This window comes from Manihot esculenta, chromosome 16 (genome assembly GCF_001659605.2).
Source record: "Manihot esculenta cultivar AM560-2 chromosome 16, M.esculenta_v8, whole genome shotgun sequence".
In the NCBI taxonomy this organism is placed as follows: domain Eukaryota; kingdom Viridiplantae; phylum Streptophyta; class Magnoliopsida; order Malpighiales; family Euphorbiaceae; genus Manihot; species Manihot esculenta.
Genome location: NC_035176.2, coordinates 9,182,221 through 9,203,172, shown reverse-complemented (window position 1 = coordinate 9,203,172; position 20,952 = coordinate 9,182,221).

The following is a 20,952-nucleotide window of genomic DNA, read 5'->3' as shown; positions in this document are numbered from 1 at the left end:
CGAACCTGCCGCCGAAAGTGTCCTGTCCAGCTTTTCTTTGCATGCTTTGCATGGATGTTAGAGTGAGTTTAAGGGGATTCTTGGGGAGTTTCATAGTATTGTTCATAAGCTCGTTTGGTCCCTCATTTGAGTCCATCTGTATAGGTACAGACCAGAGGAACCAGAGAGAGCAGCAGTGAGTACTGCTCCAGAGTGTTCAGAGCTTGCAGAGTCAGTCAGTCCAGAGCCAGAGGTGAGTGGAACTAAACTTAATACTGTTAATTGAAACATAAACTGCTTTCAGCATAGTTCATGCATCATGAGTATACAGCAGATTGTTTGCATTAGCATTCACGAATATGTTGCATTGCATAGTTATTTGATGATGTGAGTGAATGCTGAATGATGCAATAGTCTCAGACAGGAAGTCCAGGAGCCTTTGACTACGCCCTGGCAATGGTAAGTACAGAGGTGTTATATACACATATACATATATGACAGGAAGACCAGGTGCTCGATTCTATGCCCTGGCACAGAGTTACTGGGACTATGTGGTGACAGGTTTACTCTTGATGTGGTTTGTCTGTGTTATGACGCATTCCATGAGATCATAGTTTCATGAGATGTTTTCCTATTCTACTCACTGGGCTATAGAGCTCATCCCACTCCCTTAACCCCAGTTTTGCAGGTTCAGTGTACAGTAGAGCAAGGAGAGCAGCAGAATGCCAAAAGAGTAAAGAGTAAAGAGACTTGTAATAGCTTAGAATGGACATGTATTATGAAAAAGATGTAATAGTTGTGTATACAGTTAGCGATGTGCTTGACTTAGTGATGTTGTTCATAACATGATCTGTATATGTATCTCTGTTTACTGTATGTGAAAAACCAGGCTTAACAGGTATGAGTTAACCCATCTAGAGCAAGCTCTAGTCAGGAGTACAGAGTACAGAGTACAAAGTACAGAGTACAGAGATAGTGCATGCACAGGTTAAGCCTTGGTTCAGAAAAGAGTTTTTATTTTCACAGAAAATGTATGATCATGTATGAGTTTTACAGGTACACAGAGAGTATAGCAGGCTTGCTATGGGTTTTGGCGGCCTTAAGCCGACCTGAATCCTAGCGCCGGTGACGGTCCATTTTGGGGTCGTTACACGGGAGTCCATGCTCCAGCAATACCCTTATCTTTTCTAAGGTTAGTTTCTTGTGTGTTTTATGTGTATGATGGGTATTATGTCTTGCATGTGCTAGTTGAGGAACATTCGGGGACGAATGTTCTGAAGGGGGGGAGAATGTAATACCCGGCTAGACTCCGGTATCAAAATTCCTACCGTTCGGTGGAATCTCGGGTGTCGGAGACCTCTAGAAGGGTAAAAGCATGTTTTTATAAAATGTTTTAATGCATTTTATGTTTTTAAGCAAGAAAGAAAATGAGTTTTTGTATAAAAACAGCCTTGGAAGAAGACCCAAGTTCGGCCTCCGAACCTCAAGTTCGGCTGCCGAACATGCAAGCGCTTCGGGAGTCCTTTAGGCCCTCGAAGACATAAGTGAGGGAAGTCCAGGTTCGGCCGCCGAACCTTATGTTCGGCCGCCGAACATGGCATGCATGCAGAGGCACGTTAGGCCCCCGAAAGTAGCCTGGCCAGCCACCTATAAAGGGGTCTCCATGTCCGAATGGGCAAGCTTTTTCTCCTCATTTTCGGCCAAGGTGAGTCTCTGCCGCCCTCATGCCGATCTTGAGTTCTTCCTTCAAATCTTCCATGATTTTTACGAGTTTTCACCTTTGTTTTGAAGATTTTTGAGCAAATAGCAAGTTTTGGAGCTTTGAGGTTCAAGGAACTCGATCTCTCCCATCTCCGAGCCAATATCATTTTTCCTCTCGATCTTCAAGAGGTAAGAGCCGATCTTGAGCTCATTATATGTTTTAAACAAGTTTTAAGTTGATTCATGGGGTAGAAATGCATGCTTAGGTTAGTTGAGCTTTGTTAGGTTTTGTGTTGTGTCTATGGATAATGTAGGTTGCTGAGTTGCTTTTGATGTGTTGTAGTTGGGGTTTAGGATAGTTTGAAGCCCCTAGGAGCTTATGTGTGTGTTTATGCATGTTTTGGTTGAGTTGTATGCATGATTGAAGGTTTTGGGAGGCAATTGTGCATAAGAGCCGAGTTTCTGCCACTTTGGGAGAAACTCAGGTTCGACAGCCGAAGGGGCTTTCAGCCGCTGAACCTGCCTGTGGAGGCCAGCCTTTCGACTGCCGAAGCCTGTCTCCGAAAGTGGACTTTCGTCTCTGGAGGGCACTTTCAGCCGCCGAAGGTGCCGCCGAACATGCATGAGTTTCGCCTCTGGAGAGAACCTTCGGCCGCCGAAAGTGCCGCTGAAGGTGCATGACTTTCGGCTCTGGAGGGACTTTCGGCCGCCGAACCTGCCGCCGAAAGTGCCCTGTTCAGCCCTCCTTTGCATGAATTCTTTGATTGTTTTGAGATGTTTTAGGGGGTTTTTGGGGGGGTATTTTAGAGTCATGTTCTAGTATGTTTGGTCTCTCATTTGAGTCCACCTGTGTAGGTTCGGACCCGAGGAACCGAGGACCCCAGCAGTGAGTCAGCTGCTTCAGTTTATTGTCAGAGCTAGCCTGAGGTGAGTAGAATAAACCTTTATGTTTTAAAGCAAATAAATTATAAAATTTGAGCATGTTCATGTATCATGATTAGAGTTCACGAATATGCTGCATTGCATAATTCTATGATGGATGTGGATGGATGTTGGATGATCCTTAGTCTTCGATATGATGCGATGTGATATGATACGGTATGGTATGTTATGGAAGACCGGTTGACCCATTCTACGTCCCGGCACTATGTAAGAGAAAGACCGGTTGACCCATTCTACGTCCCGGCACATTGGAATGTTATGATATGTTATGTTAAGAGAAAGTCCGGTTGACCCATTCTACGTCCCGACACTTTGGAATGTAGAGCACTATTGGTGACAATACCATCCTTGATGTGACTTGTTTGTGATGTGTTGCATTCCATGAGAGCATGAAATTTTAATATATGATTTAAATGTTTTACTATTCTGCTCACTGGGCTCTAGTAGCTCACCCCTCTCCCTATATCCCCCAGGTGTGCAGGTACGGGCTAGACCAGGAAGTCAAGAAGTGTAAAGTCATATGTTTTGTAATAGCTAGACGTGGATATGATAAATTGTAAAATAATGTAAGGTTATGGACAGTCATGTTATGTAATATTGATATTGAGGATTAGAAATGTGCTTGACCATAGTATGTTTGGTTAATCCCGTTTATATACATGATCTATGTTTTACAATGTTCATGTTCAACCAAGTTTGATGTATGATAAGATACCCCATTGGAGCTTTGATGAGGGCTCCAGTGTGTGGTTTATGTTTATGTTTATGTTCATGCACAGGTTGAGCTTGGTAAAATAAAAGAAAAAGTTCTCATGTTTATGGATATGTATGATCATGTATGGGATTTGTCAGGTTCACAGGATGTATGTTTGGCTTGCTACGGGTCCCGGCGACCTTAAGTCGATCTGGATCCTAGCACCGGTAGCGGTCCGATTTCCGGGTCGTTCCAAAAACCTTTCTATGAAGGATTCGTAGTGCAAGTAGTGGAAGAAATTTCACTACATCAACCATCTCAGTCAACCTAAGTGATCATGCCATGCACACCACACCCCAGGAGAGTACTCAGTTTCCTTTGTTCTTTTATGTTTCTTATACATTGAGGACAATGCATGATCTAGGTGTGGGGGTGCATATCTCTCTTCCTCTTCTTCTGCCTCTTCTTCTTCTCTTTTTCTTCTCTTCTTCTTCTTCTTTTCCTTTCAGTTCTGTGAATTTACATGGCTTTCAGTTTGCGAAATTTTTTTCCTTTCAGTTCAGTTTTTGCGCAAATTTTCCTTTCAGATTTGTGAATTTTTGCTTTATTTTATTTCAGTTCATGCGTTTTTTTTTCTTTCAATTTTCTTTTAGTTTATACTTTCAATAACACACACAACTACAACCTTCTTCTTCTTTTTGATTTTCTCTACTCAATCTGATAGACTATGTTGATGAGCTTTTCTTTCCATGACTCCATTAATGTAATAACTCTTTAAACTTATGTTGAATCAATTGCAGTGAGTTATATTCATGTTTGAGAATTACCTTTTGAATTGAATCTTTGAGCTTACCATGGTGAAAAATATAATGATGATACTCATTAGAGAGAATGAATTGAAATTTGTGTGAATGAACTTAACATGACTTGATTTAGCAATTGGTGTTGATTTGTCCAATGCACTGATTAAAGAAATTCAACAAAGGCTTAGACTTCATACGCACAATTGAAAACTGTTCCAATGGTTGAATATAGTACTTCAGAGTAAGGGCAAATCACTCTGAAAGCTACAAAAAGTCTTAATTGAACAATAAAATGTGCATGTATGATCTCTCTTGAGGAAAACAGATCCTAGCCATGGTAAGTAAAGGGAAACAAGGAAAGGAGGTGAGTAACCTTGATGCATATATTCTTCACTACAATGATTCAAAATAGGTGTCTTGAGTAAGAACTTAAGTGGAAATAAGGATCTAGAGTAAGAAAGCTTGTTTGACTATGTTTATTTGCTTGAGGACAAGCAAAAGGGTAGGTGTGGGGGTATTTGATAGAGCATATTTTAGTCCACTTTCTCATTATGTTCTTGATGTTTATTTGCATCTTTTCTGCTTGATTTTGTGGTTTTAATCATGTTTTGCAGATATTAGATGAAAAGGGACAATCTGGAGAAAAATGCTCTTAAAACTGCCAAAAAATGCCAAATATGGAAAGTACCAAATAAGGAAAGTTTTCAGAAAAGGAAAGTCCTCAAATAAGGAAAGTGCAGAAGCAAAAGCAAATAAGGAAAGCTCAGTCAGAAGATTATTTGAAATTCAAATTGCAGATCTTTCTTTCCTTGTTCAAAGATGTGCACACACTGCAGCAGTCATATCTTCCTATTTAGGCAGCAGGATTTCATGGAGATGCACTTGCCTCTTATGCGTTCAGCATTCAAAATTCAAACGAAGGCTCCACCTAAAAAGGAAAGACAGGACAGATATCTTTCCACTTCTGCACATTATTGACTGCACGCTCTCCTTCCTCTTCTGCAGCCCATGCGCACGCCACTTGCCTCCTGAAGCCAAGGCACACGCCCTTCCTCTTCTGAAAGCCTTGGAACGTACCTCTTTCCTTCTGAAACTCAACCCACGCATCCTTCCTCTTCTGAAAGCATTAATGCACAATTCTTTCCTCTTCTGAAGACAAGCCGGGCGCCCCCTTCCCTCTGGTGAGCTTACAACACGATTCTTTCCTCTTTTGCAACAACTTGGGCAGCAAGTTATACAAGGGCAGCATCTTGGGCAGCCTCTTCACTAATTAGGAACCAAGGGAGACCTAGGGCAGCATCTAATCCTATTTAAGAAGAGCACAAGGCCAGCCGCATAACTCTTCTACCTCTCTCCACGTTTTTGCAACTCCTTTGGTGCAAGACTATCATCCGGCTCAATCCTTTTCTACCTTTCTTTTATTTTTGATTTTTGTTCAGCCATGAGTGCCTGAAACCTTTTTTTCTAGTTGAAGATTGGTTGAAACTAAGGTTGTTTTATGGATTGTGAGATCTGAACATAAACTATTTGTCTTTGGTTTGTTCAATATACATACAATTTGGTGCTTGAATCTATTATTACTTTATTGTTTTGATCAAATTGGCTTGATTCTTGATTGCAAGGTAATTAATTGTTAGTTTGGATAATTTTTAGTCCGTAATTGCTGGAATTATTCAATCATAAGAACACTTGGTGTAACAACTAAGAAATTGTATGATCTAGCAACATCTCATGCGTTTGAGTAGCTAGGATTGGATCTCTCTTTTTCTTCATGCAATTAACAATTGTTTTGATGCCTAAGCCCCAAGGATGTTCCTTGACAATTTGTTAATTAGTAATTAATTAGAGGACATTCCCTAATTGGTTTAATCATAAGGAGAGACATGGTGGTGAGCAGCGTTTTCCATCTCCATTACTAATCTATTGAACAACCTAAAGAACATAAGTTTCAATGATCAATCCAAACAACCAAAGTGGATCCATCTCTTCAACTAGACCTTTCTCATATTAGATTTCTCTTTTATTTATATTATTCGCTTATTTAATTGCTTTCAGTAGTTTCTTAATCAAATCAATCTCAAAACCCCTTTTTACTTTTATTGCACTTTATTTTCCTTCTGCTTACAACTACTTGCTTTCAGCTTCTCGTTCGGATTAGTCTTTGGTCTTGTTAAGAAAAAATAGATAAGTTTTCAATTCTCTGTGGATTCGATCCTTTACCATTATTTGCAGTATTAATATTGTTGATAACCGGAAAGGTTATTTTTGATCGGCTTCGACAACCGCGATCAGTAAACATGAAATTTAAAACTTTTTACATACTAATATCATTAACAAGGATATCTTAAAAGAAAATCTAAGCAAAGCACAATACTAATCCATAATAACATTATATGTCCACAACTAACTATTACACAGGAACTATACCCAAGGAATCTGTTGAACTCCCACGCTAACTCTGATTCTGCAAACCTGTAATTAGAGAAAAGGGATAAGCTACTATAGCCTAGTGAGTAGAAACATAGCATAAGACAGTTTCATAAAATATATGCTCAATGTATAATCATAATACAAGTAAATCACAATAAGATGGACTTATCACCAGTAACCCTCTATAGAATCAAATTGTGCCTGGCCCATAATGTGTACTCCTCAGGACTTCCTCTTAAACATAACATATCCATAGTGCTAGGGGCATAGAATGGGTACTCTATTCTTTCTCTTACATAGTGCCAGGGGCATAGAATGGGTCTCAACCTAGACTTTTGTATCTATTGCACATAACATATCATGCTCAAGGGCTAATAGGTCATCCAATGTCCATCTACAACAACAGTTAAATATGCAATGCGTCTTATCAGTCCAAATTTAGACCATTTTATCATGATGTTATTGATGTTAATTTACACTTTTTCTGCCTAATTTTGTGATTTTGATCTTATTTTACAGAAAATGGTGTAAAGAGGTAATTTGGAGAAAATGCCCTTAAAACTGCCTAAAATGGAACAAAGGAGAGCAAGTATGCCAAGTTGCAACTAAAGAGAAGATAAACAAGGAAAGTAATTTGAATTTTAAATTTCAAATCTCCAAGAGCATTCAAAATTCAAAATTCAAGATTCAGCTTATTAAGAAAAGTGCTAAATAAGGAAAGTGGCAAATAAGGAAAGTGCAGTCAGCAGAGAAATTTGAAATTCAAATTTCAAATCTTCAAGAATCCTTTTCCTTATTGAGGAAGCCAAATCTCAAGAAGATGCACATTCAAAATTTGAAATTCAAAATTCAGCTTGTTAAGAAGCCAAAAAAGACATACTTGCCCCCCAAGTCTTTCACATTCAAAATTCAAAATTCAAAAGGAGGCTCCACCTCTTTAATGTACACTTGGGCGGCAAAGGCAGCAACTTCAGCAGTTAGGAAGACCAACTTGGGCATCAAGGAGACCTAAGGCAACACTTTCAACTATAAAAACACACATAAGGACCCGCCCCATGCTTTTTCTACTCTCCCTTGGACACACATACGGGATTGCAAGTGGCCACATCTCTTCTTCATCTCTTTCTTTATTTTTGATTTTGTTTCGGCCATGAGTGGCTGAAACCTTTTTTTCTAATTGAAGATTGGTTGATACTTTAGTTGTTTTATGGATTGGGAGATCTGAACACACATTGTTTATCTTTTGTTTTTCAATATTCATGCAATCTCATGCTTAATTCCATTGTTGCTTTGTTATTTTGATCAATATGGCAAATTGATTCTTGATTACAAAGTAATAATTTGTTAGTTTGGATAGTATTAAGTCCATAATTGCTTGGATTGTTCAAACACAAGTAACTCTTGGTATAATAACTAAGGAAATTGCATGATCTAGCAATATCACGGGTAGCTAGAATTAGGTCTCTCTATTTCTTAATGCAATTGACAGTTGTTAGATGCCTGAGGCCCAAGGACGTTCCTTGGCAACTTGTTGATTAGTAATTGGTTAAAGGACGTTTCCTAATTAATTTATTCTTAAAGAGAGATATGGTGGTGAGAAGCGTCTTCCATCTCCATAACTAATTTATTGAATCAAACAAAGGAACTTAAGTATCAATGATTAATCCCGACAAGTGAAGTGGATCCAATTCTTTAACTAGACCTTTTCTCATAATTGAATTCCTTTACTTTAATTATTTGCTTTACTTTACTGCTCTCATCATTAGTTTAATTGAATCAATCTCAAACCCCGCCTTTTTACTTGCAGTTTACTTTTATTTTACTTTCAGTTTGTTTTCTTGGTCTTGATAAGAAAGATAGGTAAGTATCAATTCCCTGTGGATTCGATCCTTTCACCACTATCTGCAGTTGTAAAATTGTTGATAACTAAAAAGGTTATTTTTGATCGGCTTCGACAACCGCACAGTCAAAAATTACCGTCGTTGCCGGGGAATTGATTTAACTAATTTATTTTTCTTTCATGACAAGATATGGACGCAATAAAACTCTGGCTTACGATCTAGAAATTGAGTGCACACTCAGACGACTTGGAAAGCAAGTCACTACCAAATCTGCCTCTGAAGACCCTGCCATCGCAGAATTGATTCATGGCTAAGGTAAGTACATCTATTCTCACTGCTCAGATTTCTGAACTAACCTCTGCTATAAAAAGTTTTGTCATAGGTCAAACTCAACAACTTCAACAATCTCGGCTATGTGGGATTTGCGCACATATAGGACACCCAACTGATCAATGTCCTATACTTCATGAGGATGACCAGCAAATACCTGCATTTGGAGGATTCAATAACCAGCCTAGACATGATCCATACTCTAACACATACAATCCAGGTTTGAGAGACCATTCGAACTTCAGTTATGCAAGGGCTAACAACTACCCAAATTATCAAAGCAATCAAGTCCAAGCAGCACCTCCAAGTTCCAATATGCACCTTGAAGAGATGGTGAAATCATTGGCAAATTCTGTGCAAAGCCTCCAACAGCAGATGGATCAAATAACCACCTCAGTAAGTGCAATCATTTTAAGAAGTGAGGAAGAGCTTCAAGATGTACAGGCTGCTGATGAAAGTTCACAAGTACAAGAACAAGCTGCTGAAGAAAAACAACCATAAAATTGTTTGTCCAAACAAACTGGTCAAACAGAACCTGTTGATAGTTTAGATATCATTGATTGTTTGAGTCAAGATGTTTTTTTATATGAATTAAGATGATATGCTAAACAATGATTTTTGCAGGGAGGCTACCCAAAAAGATGAAGAAAACCAAAAAGAGCCAAAACTGAAAGCAAAAATCTGCAGCATTCAGCAAGTGGACTGTGACCAAACGCAGAAAGACAAAGATCCACCCGCACCTCTTCAGCTCAAATCGCAGGTTAGTTCTACCATTCATCCAACGCAGACAGGCCATGCACAAAAGGAGCATGTGAATCAATGCCTGCCCAAACCACCGGATAAGGTAGAGTTTATTTTGCCCAAATTCAGTACCAAATTACAGTCACCTATGGAGAAATATGAATTGAAGTTCAAAGTGCTACCCAATCATCTCAAAAATGCAAACATAAGGGCTAGAGGCACACCTCATCTGAAAGAGGAAAAGCTAATCATGTTACTTCGTGAGTACATGAAAGAAATATGATGGGTTATGACCAAATCAAAAGGCGCGCTACACTTTTTACTTAATACAATTGGGACCCTTTTTCCTCCCCTAATTACTTGAGCCTTGATCAAATGGAGAAGGTCTAGCCCATGACCTTAAACAAGGGCGCACCACACAAACCACACCAGGGGAGTACTCAGTTTTCTTTGAACTTTAATTTTTCCAATACATTGAGGACAATGCATGAATTAGGTGTGGGGATGCATATCTCTAAACTTTTATTTTTAGTCCATTTTTGCTTTCAGTTTTAGTTTGAATAGCCACAGTTTGAAATTTTTTTTCATTTTTGTTATTTTTGCTTTCATTGCACACACATGTAGCCATAGTTTTTTCTTTTCTTTCTATTTTGGATTGCTTTACTTAAACTCATAGACTATGTTGGATGAGCTTTCTCTCCATGACCCCATTGTTGTGATGACTCTTTAAACCTATGTTAAATCAATTGCAGTGAGTTGTATTCATTGTTGGGAATTTCCTTTTGAATTGAATCTTTGAGCTTGCCATGATGAAAAATATATATTACTCATTAGAGAGAATGAATTGAAAGATGTGTGAATGAACTTAATATGACTTGTTTTAGCAATTGGTGTTTATTTGCCCAATTCATTGAGATAAGAAATTCGGCAATGGCTAAGACTTCATAAGCAAAAATTGAAAATTGTTCCAATGGTTGAAAGACTATGAACAAAACTAGTAGCCACTTGAACAGGTGACCAACTGAGTAATTGGGGGTGGGTATCACCAATATGTACTTTCACATCAAAAGGTTGGTGACTTTTTCAAGCAAGATTAAAATGCAAAAGGCTGAATAAAGTGCTTCAAGGTAAGGGCAAGTCACACTGAATGCTAGAAAAAGTCTTAACTGAACAAGAACATGTGCATGTATAATCTCTCTCTTGAGTAAAATAAATACTAGCCATGGTAGGTAAAAGGAGACAATGAAAGAAGGAGAGTAACCTTGGTGCATACATTCTTCACTGGAATGCTTCAAAATAGGGGTCTAGAGTAAGAGCTTAAGTGGAAATAAAGGATCAAGTAGCAAAGAGAGCTTGCTTGACTAAGTTTATTTGCTTGTGGACAAGCAAAAGGCTAGGTGTGGGGGTATTTGATCAGTCCAAATTTAGATCATTTTATCATGATGTTATTGATGTTAATTTACACTTTTTCTGCCTAATTTTGTGATTTTGATCTTATTTTGCAGAAAATAGTGTAAAGAGGTAATTTGGAGAAAATGCCCTTAAAACTGCCTAAAATGGAACAAAGGAGAGCAAGCATGCCAAGTTGCAACTGAAGAGGAGATAAACAAGGAAAGTAATTTGAAATTCAAATTTCAAATCTCTAAGAGCATTCAAAATTCAAAATTCAAGATTTAGCTTATTAAGGAAAGTGCTAAATAAGGAAAGTGGCAAATAAGGAAAGTGAAGTTGATAGAGCATATTTTAGTCCATATTTTCATGATCTTATGGATGTTTATTTGCACCTATTCTACCTAATTTTGTGGTTTTAATCATGTTTTGCAAGTATTAGGTGTGAAGAAACAATTTGGAGAAAATGCTCTTAAAAATGCCAAGAGAAGCCAAAACTAGAGAAGCAACCTTCGGGGGCAACTTTCGGAAGCCAAAAATCAGTCACCTTCGGCGGCAACCTTCGGCGGCCGAATGAGGACTCCAGAGACGAAAGTCAGTCACCTTCGGTAGCACTTTCGGCCGCCGAACCATACGTCCAGAGACAAAAGTCCACTACTTTCGGCCGCTGAATCTCTACTTTCGGCCGCCAAACCTTCAGAACATAGACGAAAGTCCAACCTCCGAAAGTCCAGCCTCCGAAACTCAACTTAGGTAGCCGAAAATGCGCTCTATTGCGCTCTTTCCTTATTTAAGAAGCCATATCCCAAGTTGCCATATTTGAGGAGCCAAATAAGGGAAATATCTTGAGATCCAAATCTTCAATATTCACATTTAATTATTGGATTTCAAGATCCCCCTTATTAAGGAAAGAAAATCCAAAGATCACATGCTTCCTACTTAGTGCCATGCACATTCAAAATTCAAAAGGAGTCTCCACCTTCCTTATTAGTGCATGGGCAGCCTCTTAACTCTTTGGGCAACATCTTGAAGATCTTGGGCAGCAAGTAAAAAGACCAAAGAGCCCCCACTTGCCTTCCATCACATGCAACTCGTTTTTGCCTTCACTCATGCACAAACAAGGCACATGTAACACCAAGGGCACTTTGGACAGCCTCTAAAAGTCTCATGGACTGCCACCAAACCCTAAGGAGCCTCTCAAGACCTATTTAAGGGCTTCAAGAAGACAAGAAGGCAGATTTTGGTTCCATCTCTTCTCAAGAAATTCGGCAAGGCTCTCCAAGCCTCTCTCCCACCTTAGTTCTTCATCTTTTGCTTTCTTTTCTTTTATTTTCTGTTTTGGTCAAAACCATGAGTGGCTGAAACCCTTTTTCTATTTGAAGTTTGGTTGAAACTAAGGTTGTTTAATGGGTTGTGAGATCTGAACAGAAACTTTTGTCTTTGATTTTATTCAATATTCATGCAATTGTGCTTAATTCTAAGATTGCTTTGTTGTTTTGATCAAATTGGCCACTTGACTCTTAATTGCAAAGTTAATTGATTGTTGGATTAGGATATTTGTTAGTCCATAATTGCTGGAAATATTCTGTCCATAGAACACTTGGTGTAAAAACCCAAGAAATTGCATGATCTAACATCATCTCATGCGTTTGAGTAGTTAGGGTTTGGATCTTTCTTATTCTTCATGCAATTGGCAATTGTTTTGATGCCTATGGCCCAAGGACATTCCTTGGCAATTTGTTGATTAGTAACTGGTTAGAGGACGTTCCCTAATCAGTTTGTTCATAAGGAAAGACATGGTGGTGAGAAGCGTCTTCCACCCCCATAACCAACCTATTGAATCAATCAAGATAACCATGTTTCAATGATCAACCCAAACAACCAAAGTGGATCCATATCTTCAACTAGACCTTTCTCTTATTGATTTCTCTCTTATTTTAGATTACTTGCTGTTTCAATTACTTTTAATAGTTGTTAGTTGAATCAAATCTCAAAACCCCCCTTTTTACTTTCCTTGCATTTTACTTTTGTTCTATTTGCAATCACTTGCTTTCACTTGTGCTTTCAATTAGTTCTATTGGTCTTGATAGAGATAAATAGATAGGTAATCAATTATCTGTGGATTCGATCCTTCACCACTATCTGCAGTTGTGAATTGTAGGTAACCAAGAAGGTTATTTTTGACCGGCTTCGACAACCGCTCCTATAAAAAATTGGCGCCGTTGCCGGGGAATTGATTTCACTTGTTTGTTTATTTTTCTTTCATGACCAGATCTGAAAGTAGGGACACTCTGCCCTTTGATCCAGAAATTGAACGCACTCTCAGAAGGCTTGGAAAGCAAGTTTCTGCGCCTGAAGGACATTCTGCCCAACCTTCGGCCGCCGAACCATCCCAACATTCGGCCGCCGAAAGTCCTGAACTCCAGCAACCAAATCTTGCACCAGTGGCAGAACCTCAAGCACCAGCTGCTGCCCATAATGGACATGCTGTCCAAGGCCAAATAATTCAAGAAAATCCAGCAAATAGGCCACAAGCACAAAGGGAAAGAACCATGAGGGAGTTAGCAACTCCTATAGGTGATTATGCTCCACTTTGCATCACCTATCCACCTCTTACAGTTCCCTTTGAACTCAAGACAGGTTTGATAAATATTCTTCCTAAGTTTAGAGGTAGAGAGAATGAAAATCCACATAAGCACTTAAAAGAATTTAAAATTATTTGCTCATCCATGAGGCCTCAAGGGATCTCTGAAGATCATGTTAAACTAAGAGCTTTCCCTTTTTCATTAGACGACCATGCTAAGGATTGGTTATTTTATTTACCACCTGGATCTATAACTTCTTGGGATGATATGGTCCAAGCCTTTTTGGACAAATACTTCCCACCATCTAAATCAATTGGCATAATAAGAGAAATCACCAGCATAAGGCAAAGACCAACTGAGGACTTATATGATTATTGGAAAAGGTTTGAAAGACTATGCACAGGTTGTCCACAACATGATATGTCAGACAAGGCCCTCATACAATTCTTCTATGGAGGATTGATTCCATCAGAAAGGAAACTCATAAATGTAGCCTGTGGAGGATCTATCCTAGACAAGTCACCAAGGGAGATGAAAGAGTTGATATCTACTCTTGCAGCCTCATCTAGGCAGTATGGAGAAGAAAGGCAACTAAAAAGGGCCAATGAGGTAAGTTTTCCCACTATGTCTAAACTAACATCTCTTATGAAAAATATTGTCGTAGAAGTTGTGCAACAGATTCAAGCACCCCAGCCTCCTAGGCCATGTGTGATCTGCTCATATGTAGGACACCCCACTGATCAATGTCCTACCCTCCAAGAAGACAATCAGCAAGTCAATGCAATTGGGAGGTACAACAACCAGCCTAGATATGATCCATATTCCAATACATACAATCCAGGTTGGAGAGACCACCCCAATTTTAGCTATGGAAAGAGCAACAGTGATCAGAATTACCAAAATTACCAAATAAATCAAGTCCAACCAGCACCTTCAAATCCAAATTAGAACCTTGAGAAGATCATGCAAACAATGATGGAAACAATGGTCAATACCATGCAAGGCGTGCGACAAGAGATAGGCCAACTGGCTGCATCCATCGGCAGATCTGAATCTCAAGGTAAGCTCCCTTCTCAAACTGAAACTAACCCCAGACAGAATGTTAGTGCTATTACTTTGAGGAGTGGCAAAGAGCTTCAAGATGCTAATCATGAGCGAGAGAAGGAAGTTGAACCAAGGCCACCTGAAGCCTCTCCATCTCAATCTGAACTACCTCTTATGCACAAGCCTGATCCTAAGGTGAGCTTTCACATTCCACCTCCTTTTTCGAAAAGATTTGAAAGAACGCAAAAAGAAAAAGAGGAAAAGGAGATTCTTGAGACTTTCAGAAAAGTGGAGATCAACATACCACTACTAGACGCTGTCAAGCAGATTCCTAGGTACGCCAAATTTCTGAAGGAACTTTGTACCAATAGAAGGAAGCTTGCTGAAAGAGAAAAAGTAAGTGTAGGTGAGGTAGTTACTATTGTTATTAAAAGAGAACTCCCTACCAAATGCAAGGACAAAGGTATGTTTGCTATCTCTTGCAAAATTGGGAATGTTGGTATCAAGAAAGCCATGTGTGATCTTGGTGCATCCATTAATGTCATGCCTCTCTCCATCTATAAATCTCTCAATGCATGTGCACTAAAAGAAACAAGAGTTGTGATACAAGTGGCTGATAGATCTGTGGTATATCCCATAGGTGTTTTAGAAGATGTGTTAGTCCAAGTAGATGAACTTGTCTTTCCTGCTGATTTTTATGTGATTGATACCAAGGAAGATAGTTACAATACTAGTTCTGACATTCTTATTGGACGTCCTTTCTTGAGTACTGCTAGAACTAAAATTGATGTGCATGATGGTACCCTTACCATGGAATTTGAAGGGGAAATCATTAAGTACAATGTCTATGATGCCATGAAATATCCACATGATATGTCCCCTGTTTATGGTCTTGATATTATTGATTGTTTAAGCCAAGATGTGTTTAATGAAAATCAAGATTTTGTTCTAGATGATGATCTTTGCAGGATTGAAACCCAGAAACTCAAAGAAATAATCTGCAGCATTCAGCAAGTTGAGATAGCCCAGACAGAAGACATTCGGCCGCCGAACATAGCCCACTTTCGGCCGCCGAACCCTATTACCCCTCAGGAACCAGACTCTGTCGCACCACCTCAGGAAAACATCATGCAGAAAGAAGACATTCTTCGGCCGCCGAACATCTTTCGGCCGCCGAACCCCACTGACCTGCGGAAGCCGAACCCATCGCCAAAGCTCACTCCGCAACCTGAAGAAATTCGACCGCCGAACTCAGACACTTTTCGGCCGCCGAACCTCTCCCAGCAGCCTCCATCGCAAGCAAGCTCCTCCGAACCTCCTTTGCAACACTCCCCTGAATTTGAAGAATCCAAGGAAGACCTACTTGCACAAATCTTCCTTGCTCAGTCTGACGTGCCATGGTACACCGATATGGTAAACTACTTGGCCACAGGTAACTTACCTTCTGACATGCCCAAGCACACTAAAGATAAAATAAAAAAGGAGGCCAAATACTATGTTTGGGATGAACCATATTTGTGGAAACATTGTGCTGACCAAATGATAAGGAGATGCATCCCTGATCAAGAAATAGCCTCTGTACTTACTTTTTGTCATTCATATAGTTGTGGAGGACACTTTGGTCCAAGAAAAATTGCTCACAAGATACTTGAAAGTGGCCTATTTTGGCCCACCATGTTTCGAGATGCTTTTCTGTTTTGCAGGACATGTGCTAGGTGTCAACAGACTAGAAATCTGAGCAAAAGAAATCAAATGCCACAGAACCCCATCATGGTCTGTGAGGTATTTGATGTTTGGGGCATAGACTTCATGGGACCATTCCCACCTTCCTTTGGATACACTTATATCATCCTTGCAGTGGATTATGTATCCAAGTGGGTGGAGGCTAGAGCAACTAAGACTGATGATGCCAAGGCAGTGGTAGATTTTGTAAAGACCAACATTTTTGCCAGACATGGAGTACCAAAAGCAATCATCAGTGATAGAGGGACCCATTTTTGCAATAGGATAGTGGAAAGCCTTCTTAGAAAATACAATGTCATCCACAGAACATCCATAGCATACCACCCTCAGACGAATGGACAAACTGAAGTGTCCAACAGAGAAATCAAAGCCATCCTTGAAAAGACAGTTTCTCCCAACCGAAAGGATTGGAGCTTAAGATTAGAGGATGCCTTATGGGCCTACAGAACAGCCTACAAGACTCCCATAGGTATGTCTCCATATAGACTTGTCTATGGGAAAGCCTGTCACCTCCCAGTTGAGCTTGAGCACAAGGCATATTGGGATGTAAAGAATTGCAACATGGACCTCAAAGAAGTCGGACACCATCGCAAGTTACAACTGCAAGAGCTTGAGGAAATAAGACGAGATGCATATGAGAACTCTTGGAACTACAAAACAAAGACCAAAACCTCCCATGACAATCATCTTTCAAGAAAACAATTTGAGGTTGGTGATAAAGTCTTACTCTTTGACTCTCGTCTGAAACTGTTCCCAGGAAAGCTACGGTCTAGGTGGATTGGACCATTCATTGTAGAACATGCATACCCACATGGAGCTGTAGACATCCGAAGCATAGAAACTGAAAAAATCTTCAAGGTGAATGGACATCGTCTGAAACCATACTTTGAAGGGTTCACAGTACAAGTGGTGGAAGAAATTCCACTACAACACCCTTCCGCCTAGAGGATCATGCCAAGCACACCACACCCCATGGAAGTACTCAGTTTCTTTTATTCTCTTCTCTCTCCTCCTCTCCTCTTCTCTTTTCTTTTACATTGAGGACAATGCATGATTTAAGTGTGGGGGTGCATATTTCTTCTTCATTCTTCTTTCTTCTTCTCCCTTTTCTTTTCTTCTCTTCTCTACTTCTATGATTTCTCATGCTTTCAGATGCAAAAATTTTTCTTTTTCCTTTCAGTTTTAAATTTCTTTCAAGTTAATTAGCCACAGTTAAATTTTAATTTGTTTATGCTTTCAATAAAACACACACAACCACAACCTTCTTCTTCTTTTTGTTTTGCTCTACTCAAACTGATGAACTATGTTGCATGAGTCTTTCTTTCCATGACCCCATTAATGTGATAACTCTTTAAACTTATGTTGAATCAATTGCAGTGAGTTGTATTCACGCTTGAGAATTGCCTTTTAAATTGAATTTTTGAGTTTGCCATGGTGAAAAATATATTGATGACCCTCAATTGATTGAGAATAAATTAAAAGTTGTGTGAATGAATTTAATATGACTTGATTTAGCAATTGCTGTTGATTTGCCCAAATCATTGAGAGAAAGAAAATTCAGCAAAGGCAAAGACCTCAAAAGCACAAATTCAAAAACTGTTCCAATGGTCAAAAGACTATGAACAAGGCTAGTAGCCACTTGGATAGGTGACCAACTGAAAATCTAAACCTTCAAATCAAAAATAGGTTGGTGACCTTTCCAAGCAAAATCTAAAGTGCAAAAGCCTGAATAAAGTACTTCAAGGTAAGGGCAAGTCAATCCAAAAGCTAGAAAAAAAGTCTTAACAAATTAATGTGCATGATCTCTCTTGAGGAAAACAAATCCTAGCCATGGTAAGCAAAGGGAAACAAGGAAAAGAGGTAAGTAATCTTCATGCATATATTCTTCACTGCAATGCTTCAAAATAGGTGTCTAGAGTAAGAGCTTAAGTGGAAATAAGGATCTAGAGGAAGAAAGCTTATTTGACTATGTTTGTTTGCTTGAGGACAAGCAAAAGCTTAAGTGTCGGGGTATTTGATAGAGCATATTTTAGTCCATATTTTCATGATCTTATGGATGTTTATTTGCACCTATTCTATCTAATTTTGTGGTTTTAATCATGTTTTGCAAGTATTAGGTGTGAAGAAACAATTTGGAGAAAATGCTCATAAAAATGCCAAGAGAAGCCAAAACTAGAGAAGCAACCTTCGGGGGCAACTTTCGGAAGCCAAAAATCAGTCACCTTCGGCGGCAACCTTCGGCGGCCAAATGAGGACTCCAGAGACGAAAGTCGGTCACCTTCGGCAGTACTTTCGGCCACCGAACCATGCGTCCAGAGACAAAAGTCCACTACTTTCGGCCGCCGAATCTCTACTTTCGGCCGCCGAACCTTCAGAACATAGACGAAAGTCCAGCCTCCGAAACTCAACTTAGGCAGCCGAAAATGCGCTCTATTGCACTCTTTCCTTGCTCAAGAAGCCATATCCCAAGTTGCCATATTTGAGGAGCCAAATAAGGGAAATATCTTGAGATCCAAATCTTCAATATTCACATTTAATTATTGGATTTCAAGATCCCCCTTATTAAGGAAAGAAAATCCAAAGATCACATGCTTCCTACTTAGTGCCATGCACATTCAAAATTCAAAAGGAGTCTCCACCTTCCTTATTAGTGCATAGGCAGCCTCTTAACTCTTTGGGCAACATCTTGAAGACCTTGGGCAGCAAGTAAAAAGACCAAAGAGCCCCCACTTGCCTTCCATCACATGCAACTCGTTTTTGCCTTCACTCATGTACAAACAAGGCACATGCAACACCAAGGGCACTTTGGACAGCCTCTAAAAGTCTCATGGACTGCCACCAAACCCTAAGGAGCCTCTCAAGACCTATTTAAGGGCTTCAAGAAGACAAGAAGGCAGATTTTGGTTCCATCTCTTCTCAAGAAATTCGGCAAGGCTCTCCAAGCCTCTCTCCCACCTTAGTTCTTCATCTTTTGCTTTCTTTTCTTTTATTTTCTGTTTTGGTTCAGCCATGAGTGGCTGAAACCCTTTTTCTAGTTGCAGTTTGGTTGAAACTAAGGTTGTTTAATGGGTTGTGAGATCTGAACAGAAACTTTTGTCTTTGATTTTATTCAATATTCATGCAATTGTGCTTAATTCTAAGATTGCTTTGTTGTTTTGATCAAATTGGCCACTTGACTTTTAATTGCAAAGTTAATTGATTGTTGGATTAGGATATTTGTTAGTCCGTAATTGCTGGAAATATTCTGTCCATAGAACACTTGGTGTAAAAACCTAAGAAATTGCATGATCTAACATCATCTCATGCGTTTGAGTAGTTAGGGTTTGGATCTTTCTTATTCTTCATGCAATTGGCAATTGTTTTGATGCCTATGGCCCAAGGACGTTCCTTGGCAATTTGTTGATTAGTAATTGGTTAGAGGACGTTTCCTAATCAACTTGTTCATAAGGAAAGACATGGTGGTGAGAAGCGTCTTCCACCCCCATAACCAACCTATTGAATCAATCAAGATAACCATGTTTCAATGATCAACCCAAACAACCAAAGTGGATCCATATCTTCAACTAGACCTTTCTCTTATTGATTTCTCTCTTATTTTAGATTACTTGTGTAATACCCGGCTAGACTTCGGTATCAGAATTCCTACCGTCCGGTGGAATCTCGGATGTCGGAGACCTCTAGAAGGGTAAAACCATGTTTTCATAAAATGTTTTAATGTGTTTTATGTTTTAAGCATGAAAGGAAATGAGTTTTTGCATGAAAATAACATTGGAGGAAAACCCAGGTTCGGCCGCCGAACCTCAAGTTCGGCCGCCGAACATGCAGGCATTTCGGGTGTGCCTTAGGCCCCCGAAGGCATATGTGAGGGAAGTCCAGGTACATGGCATGCATGCGGAGGCACGTTCGGCCCCCGAACGTGGCCTGGCCAGCCACTATAAAAGGGTCCCTTAGCCGAAATGGGCGAGCTTTTCTCCCCATTTTCGGCCAAGGTGAGCTCTCCGCCGTCCCTCACCAATCTTTGAGTTCTTCCTTCAAATCTTTCACGATTCTCACAAGTTTTCATCTTGTTTTGAAGATTTTCAAGTTTTGAGCAAGTTTTGAGCTTGGAGACCCAAGGAAGTTGAAAATCTCCCATCTCCAATATTAGGTCGTCTCTCTCTCGATCTTCAAGAGGTAAGAGCCGATCTTAAGCTCATTGCATGTTTTAAGTCAGTTTTATGAAGATCTATGGGGTAGAATGCATGTTTAGCTCATAGTTAGGTTTTTGAGTTTATGTTGTGTTTTTGAACAATGTGGCTTGCAAATGCATGCTTGATGTGTTGTAGATGGGGTTTAAGTAGTTTGAAGCCCCTAGGAGCTGGTATGCTTTTGTATGTGTGTTGTAGAATAGGTTTATGCATGTTTGGATGGTTTGGGAGGCGTTTATGCATAGAAGAGCTGAGTTTCTGCCTCTAAGGGAGAAACCAGGTTCGGCAGCCGAAGGAACTTTCGGCCGCCGAACATGCTTGTGGAAGCAGCCTTCGGCTGCCGAAGCTTGCCCCCGAAAGGAGACTTTCGTCTCTGTCTAGGAGTTTCGGCCGCCGAAAGTGCCGCCGAACATGCATGAGTTTCGCCTCTGTCTGGGAGTTTCAGCCGCCGAAGGTGCCGCCGAACCTGCCTGACTTTCGGTTCTGGAGGGACTTTCGGCCGCCGAACCTGCCGCCGAAAGTGCCCTGTCCAGCCTTCCTTTG